At 37.9% G+C, this 6,000-nt stretch overlaps 1 protein-coding gene across 2 annotated transcripts in view; it reads left to right on the top strand.

The window, feature by feature from the left end:
• Positions 1-6,000, top strand: part of ATP9B (ATPase, class II, type 9B) — a 152,294-nt gene that overhangs the window by 122,443 nt on the left and 23,851 nt on the right. The gene's annotated exons all lie outside the window — the stretch shown is intronic.

Here is a 6,000-nt window from a genome sequence, read left to right as displayed (position 1 = left end):
TTGCCTCTGAAAGCGAGCAGGTTGAGGGGTATGTTTGTTTCAAAGAAATTCTAGCAGTGTCTGAAGCTTGGACGTACTGTTGGTGGTGTAGCCATGGTAGCTTAGTCATAACCAAAACAATGTTGTTGTAAGATGTGAAGAAGGGAGCGTGTATCTGAAAGCCTGTATTTTTTTCTAGCTATACAAGTTGACCTAGTACAAGATAGTATTTCTTCTGCAAACCTCATCTTGCCACAGCATAGCCTATTATTCTTGGTATACATTTGGTTTACCTGTCTAATATATCACCATATGTAATACTAACAAAACTTCAGCAATTCAAACTGCAAGCTGTAATTGCTAAAAGTAGCAAGTCTTTAACAAGTATTTAAGTCTGTCTTCATGTAGTACAGAACTAGCAGGCATTATATGCATTTCAGGTGCTATAAACACAGTTCATAGTGTCAAAGGATTGTAGAATATAAAGAAGTGGCTGGTTCTCAGTGATTAAAAAGTGGCGGTCAGAACATTTTTAAAAATAAACTCTAGGCAGGACTTGAGATGCTGCTCTTCAGCTAAAATCAATAATCCATAATACTATATGTGGTGTTATATAGTGTGGGTTGATCTGCATTATGAATTGAGAATGCTGCAAGTACATTTGTTTATGCCAGAGATACACTGTAAACGTACTTTGTTAGTGTAGTTGTACAATGTTTGACTCGTATTATGCACGTGTACAATTTTCATATGCACAAAAATTCATATTCACTAAATCGATCAGTATAATGAGCCTGTGAGGTATTAATATAATGAAAGACTGCATGAGCAAGTATCTACCTGTGAAGGTATGATGACAACTATGAATTAAGTAAACATTCTGCTTTAACAGCCAAAGGTGTTACTAAATCAGGTGAAGAGATGGGCAATTGAGAGAGACTGTAAGGTTTTTTACCCACTTGCTCTTCTCTTCCTGTGGGCTTTTGTATATTCATTCAGTTGTTTGGAACCTGGAAACATTACCATAAAGAGCAGTTCTCCTCCCGTATTTGCTAAAGGAAACAGCTGTAAGACTTGAGAATTATGCAAGTGGTGCCCTGGGAAGACAGTAGGGAATTTGACCTTGGAAAGAGGAAAGTTGATAAAGTGCTAATATGACAGATCTGGGACTCGGGGTGGAAAGGGGAGTGGAAGAGCGAAATCAGCAACAAAGAAACTTAGTGCTTCAAGGAAAAGAAAGCACAGGTATCCTTCTAATAATGATTTTTTTTTTATCGTCTCGACTCATACATTCAAACTATATGACAGTGAAGTGAAAAACTTACATTTTAGAACAGACAGCATTAAATTTCCTTTTTGTTTCTCAAAGATAATGCTTGAAACACTAGTAAAATTATCATATTGAACAAATATGCTTTAATATAATGAGAAATAGATGCTAAATGGAGTCTTATAAAAAGATGAAGCTACAAAAAAACATTTAAACAGCATAAAAATTGCAGCATGACAGCAAAAAGCCTAAGAGTTGAAAGACTAGCAGGTCTTTATCATAATTTTTTAAAGAGTTCTATTGATGCAATGTTTGCAAATCACTGGAGCCTAAGGAAAATAATGTAAATGGTTCATTATTTAGCTTATTGAACTTTCCTGCAGTTAGGTTGACGGATGATGCCAATGTTTCCCAATCACCAAAGTACCATTTTAAAAGCATTTTTTATTGAATAAAGTGCTTTGAATATTGCACCCTGGAGCTTTATTTAGGGAAATGGTTCAATTGATGTTTTCTGTTTAACCTCAGCACTGACCTATCACAACATATTTGGTTAATAAGCAACATTATCATTTAATAGACTTAACCAGTTTTATGCATTGTACTTTCTCAACATTACAACTCTGTTCTCTTAGATTTTGTTTATGGATCTGGCTTGATTGGAGTCTTTTGAAAGAGGATGTTATTTGCACAGTTGTCTGTTGCATTATATAATATTGCATATAAGATAATATCACCATAGCGTATAAAGAGCAGAGGACAATGTGTAAGTATAAACTATTCTTCCACTTAGGAAAGTATAAGAAGCAGTTTAGTAATATATTGACACACAATACACTTAACGAATTGACTTGAGGAATTCATTTGAAATTCTTCACATCTGTGCGTGTATGTGTGCATCCATATACGGATAAAATATAACCGTAACAAAGTATGCACATTTAGAAGTAGGTACATTCATCATAAAAGATGTATTTATCTATTGTTAGAGTAACCTGAGATAAGTAACTGATTTTGTATTCATAATGTGAACCCTGCTTATGCCAGGCTCTTTGTTTCTTATGATAAGTGATCAATATTTCATTTTCTCTGAAAGAGTGGAAAGTTTCATTTGTCTGTCACTTGTCCTCTACAGCTGTAGCATAGCAAACAATAAACATTCACTGAGAACTCACTGAAAAAAATGAAAATGGCTCCTACTTGGCTCTTATAGGTGTGGGTTCAGCTCATCTGTAGAAAGGCAGCTACCTTAATGTAATGAACAATCGTAAAAGGATATAAGCTAAGTAGGTAAAGCAATGGAGTTCAAAGGTCACAGACCCAAGCAATTCAGGGGCATGCTATGAACAGAAGCCTTTGAAGACCTTTGCTCCCCTTGGTCAGAAAAGATTGATCAGTCACGATTTTTAATGACTGCTTACTCTCATAAACCAGCTCTTTATTGGTTATGCTTTGTCCTGCACTGTTATATTCCTAAGCATTTCTAATTCCAGGATTTTGAATATTTAAATACTACCTTAAAGTGTGGTCAGTTATTTAATTCCAACGTTTCTGTCCAGAGACAACAGAGTTGCTAAAATTAATTACAAGGATACAAAGCCAATCATTTAAAAACAGACAGGGAAATGATATGCCCTTAGTGAAGCAGCTTTTGTGTTTACAAAAGTGAAGCTGTAATGTATGAGACATGTTGTATTGTTTAATTCATTTTATTGTGTGTGCTTATTGAAGCAAGACTAATTGTGTTGTTTTGTCAATGTATTGTGAAAAGCAAATCACTCAGTAGCATAAAACCATCACTTTCATGACCTTCGAGACCCACAAAGAATAACTACTCCATAGCTTGTCTTGAATATTGATCGGCAGTTTTTTCACATGATCAAGCTGTATTTTTAAGTTAATAATTTTATTTTAATTACGAAGTTTCTCGATGAAAAGTGATGGACTGCAAATGTTAGTTATCAAATCATTGTTTATAAACATAAACAAACCAGTGCTGATTGGAAACATGTGTGAGTAGTTGTTGAACAATCCAAACAGAAACTGTTGGGAACGCTCAGGCAGTGGGGGAAAAACCCATCTCACTGCTTCTTCCCCGTTTCCAAACCAATAGCCTTAACTTCAAAATACCACATATATAACCTCTGTATACTGTACATGGCAACTTGATTTTGAAAGTAGATCGTATTGTCTGAAGCACAGGTGCTCTTAGATACTGAGAAATAAATGAAGGTTGGTTACATGAGAATTCTTCTAAGCAGCAAAACTAGCTTACGGAATTTCCATCCCTAGTCCTTCTTTCTCACCCTACAAATTGCTCCCTCATATATGCCAAAACCTTTGAAGCCTTTATTTATATGGGTCATCTTTCAGTTTAAGTGGTCAGGTTCATAGCATGACTCCAGAAAAGCTGTCAGCACGACTGTGGGGGGAACTCCCAAACTGCTCGATGGGGTGGAGAAGAACTTCCAACACCAGCCACGAGGCGGTGGATCTTCTTCTTAAACTGATGTTAGCTCAGGAGGGAATATTGAATTTTCAAAGTGACAATTGGTTGGTCATAAACTGTTTTGAGCAACACTTTGTAAATATTGAGCAGTTAGATATTTCTGCTAGGGAGCGGCAACAGCAGACTGGCCCGCAAGGAAAGGGAAGCCAAGAGCTGAGCGTGATAGCCAGGCTCCTAGAGGCAGTGGCCTCCGTGTTGAGGTGTACAAGGCCTACAATAGCCAAGCAAGGCAGAAAGACCACGACCCATGATGGAGACCAGAGACAGTCAAGAGTATAGGTCGTTGTACAGGTCTGTGGTGATGAGGCACGTCTGAATTCAAGCCAAGAAGCCACGTCATTAAGTCAGGACCAGGTCCTGAGACGGTAACCAGCATCAGCCACAGTCTGGTGACTGCAAGGAGAGTCCATGGCAGCCAGGCAGGTCCAATGGCGGGAGGCCGTGTCTGCCTGTCAGAGCCAGGTCAGCGGGGTACGTGGGCATAGCTGCAACGTGAGTGCAATGTAGCTTTCACGGGATCGAGCTTGAGAGCCAAGCGAAAGGGGAGGGCAGCCTCCGTGGAGGTTTCTTTGAGCTGTTTCTTCATCACGACTCTCGACAGTGAGCTGGCCTTGAATGCAGCTGGTTAAACGCCTAGGAAGGAGAGTGTACAGTCAGGCCCTTTGACTGTTTCAGTCTAAATAGGGGTTTAAATATTGTTTTCACAGAAATACATTGCTTTTCCATCTTGGTTGATGAAAGGTTATGCTTGAGTCAAGTGAGTATCCAATTTCTGTTTCAATTTACCCAAGCAAAGAGTGGGGTAGGTTGTTGGTTTGGGTTTGGTTTTTTTTCCACTTCTGCTTTCTCTCTTAAAATATTCTATTGTAAAAAAGAAAATTAATGGGTTAGGTTCCTAAGACCAGCTAAGTTCCAAACAGTCCAGAATTCAAAGGGAGCAGGAATAGTATGATGGTTTGTATGTTCCAGTCCTGATTGATGTAGTATCTAAAGCAAACAAGAACAGCCTTAGGGCATTTTTTTGGTCTTCTGCCAAGCAGTAACAGCCTTTCAGGATTGATCCAGTAACTGAAGGTCTTCAGGATTCAGCAGGGTGCTTCAAATACCTCACTCTGTGGATTTATAACCTTATGTGCCCAAAGGCAAGGCAAGTTTCATTTTTTCAAGTGACCGTATCAGGTTTTCTTTAACTGGGACTTCTTTACCCCGTCATGCTCCCAAGATGACAAGTAACTAGAGGTAGTTACATTTTCCACAGAGCAAAGGGACTTAATGTCACAATTCCCCAAACTGAACATTGGTAAGACAGCTGGGTGATAAGTGATATTTCCTGTTGGTCCAGAGGAAGCTAAGGAAGATGGTACTCTGAGAGGGAATGAGAGTGCCCTTCCTTGGGGAAGTTACTCACCCTCACAGGGAAAGGTCAGGAGAATTCAGAGATGGGCTTTGAGTTGGGCTATGTAAGGAACTGTCCTGTACATACTGTTCGAATGGCCTAAAGCCATCTAACACCACTCGAGAGAAGCAAACTCCTGTTATATGATACGGCAGGGAGGTACTTAACTCCTTCATCCTCAGAGTTGAAAGTAAATAAAGTAAAAAAAATTCTATGGACAATCTATTTCATCTTACATGTCAGCATTAATTGTGACTATTGACTTGTGTCCTTAGGTATTTGTAACATTTTCTGCCACATAATTATTTTCATTGGGGTTATTAAATGGGAGTCATAGTCTAATAGAACTTACTGTAGAAGAGATTTTTTCCTTAAAAAAAAAAAAAAGTTGGCACCATAGTTAAAAAAAAATCACTTAGAAGGTAATTGGTTTACAATAAAATTAAATATACCAAGGTTTTTGTGGCCTATCAGTTTACACATTTTCTAAAGTTTTTTAAAATTGTTGATTAGTATTTATTTTAGGTTAAAATCAGTCTAATGTTCTAATTAAATATGCAGTTCTGAATCCACAGCAGGAATAATGGGTTTGGGGTTGGCTTTTTCTGTGCTTGATATGGGTTTATGAAGTCCTTAAGTATTTTCCTGACTCTGGTAGACTTAGGTTCTGTGACTGATAAAATAGGTAGCTGCATCATTGTCACTTAACAACCTTGTGTACTTCATGGAACTTTCCAGAAACTACCTAAGATATTTATAAGCTGCTTGTTTTGATTTAGTTCTGTAAATGAACATTTCTAAACAAATGGGATGATTGTGTCCCCAAAACATGGAATTAGTATACAG

Source organism: Haliaeetus leucocephalus, unplaced genomic scaffold (genome assembly GCF_000737465.1).
Source record: "Haliaeetus leucocephalus isolate CR32 unplaced genomic scaffold, Haliaeetus_leucocephalus-4.0 Scaffold41, whole genome shotgun sequence".
Lineage (NCBI taxonomy): Eukaryota > Metazoa > Chordata > Aves > Accipitriformes > Accipitridae > Haliaeetus > Haliaeetus leucocephalus.
The sequence above is the reverse complement of the archived record's forward strand: the minus strand, read 5'-3'. Positions and strand labels throughout refer to the sequence as shown.